The 931-nt window shown below is 48.4% G+C and overlaps 1 protein-coding gene across 1 annotated transcript in view; it reads right to left on the bottom strand.

Annotated features, from left to right (window-relative positions):
- The window catches only part of LOC119430354 (rab11 family-interacting protein 4), a 27566-nt gene that overhangs the window by 20244 nt on the left and 6391 nt on the right, over positions 1-931 (bottom strand). The gene's annotated exons all lie outside the window — the stretch shown is intronic.

Raw genomic sequence — 931 nt, 5'->3', positions numbered from 1 at the left:
ATGTTTTAAACCACAGTGAAGCACGGTGGGGGCAGCATTATGCTGTGCCTCCCTCCCCCCGACACACTGGACCCCCTACAGTTCACATACAGAGCAAACAGGTCTACAGATGATGCCGCTGCTTTAGCAGTTCACACGTCCCTCAGCCATCTGGAGAAGGAAAACATCAAGGTGAGAATGTTCTTCGTTGATTACAGCTCAGAATTCAACACCAACAGGAGTCAGACAGCTGCTGAGGTGCGCGTGCGCTGGAGAGCTGTCTGGAGACGCTGTGCATAACGTGCACTGTCCACAGGGAATTTATTTACTCTGTTGAATAAATGATCATTTGTTTCGGGGTCTGAGAGGAGAGGGGGTGTTTTTCAGTGCACAGCCCTGATGAGTAGGGACAATATTTGGAAAGGAGGAGGAGAGAAGGACTCCGCACAGAAACTGTGCGTAAATGTGACCATCTGCCCCTCCGTCCTCATCTCTCTCCCCCCACCCCCCAGCTATGGAGCTGTCAGTAACCAGGGTCTGCTTCTCAGTGGGTGTGTCACTGAGCGAGGAAAATCCATTAGAAACGTGAACGGGTCGGTGGGAGAGACAGCAGGCTCAAAACACGGCAGTGGCAGTCTTAGTGGCACTTCCAGTGTCAGCTGCCACGCTGCTCTGGCACCTGCCGCTGGTTTACTGGCACCTGCCAGGGAATTTAGTGACAGATGACACAGCTTCTCTAGATTTGATATTTTTATTATTTTTATTTCTTTATTATTTTTATTTACTGACATCTGCCATGGAATTACTGGAAGCTGACAAAGATTTACTGACAGATGACACAGCTTCTCTTAATTTATTTTTATTACCATTATTATTACATGCTGTGGCACCTGCCACTAGTTTACTGGCACCTGCCACTAGTTTACTGGCACCTGCCACTAGTTTACTGGCA

The sequence above is a fragment of the Nematolebias whitei genome, chromosome 3, assembly GCF_014905685.2.
Source record: "Nematolebias whitei isolate Nwh7 chromosome 3, NemWhi1, whole genome shotgun sequence".
In the NCBI taxonomy this organism is placed as follows: domain Eukaryota; kingdom Metazoa; phylum Chordata; class Actinopteri; order Cyprinodontiformes; family Rivulidae; genus Nematolebias; species Nematolebias whitei.
The sequence above is the reverse complement of the archived record's forward strand: the minus strand, read 5'-3'. Positions and strand labels throughout refer to the sequence as shown.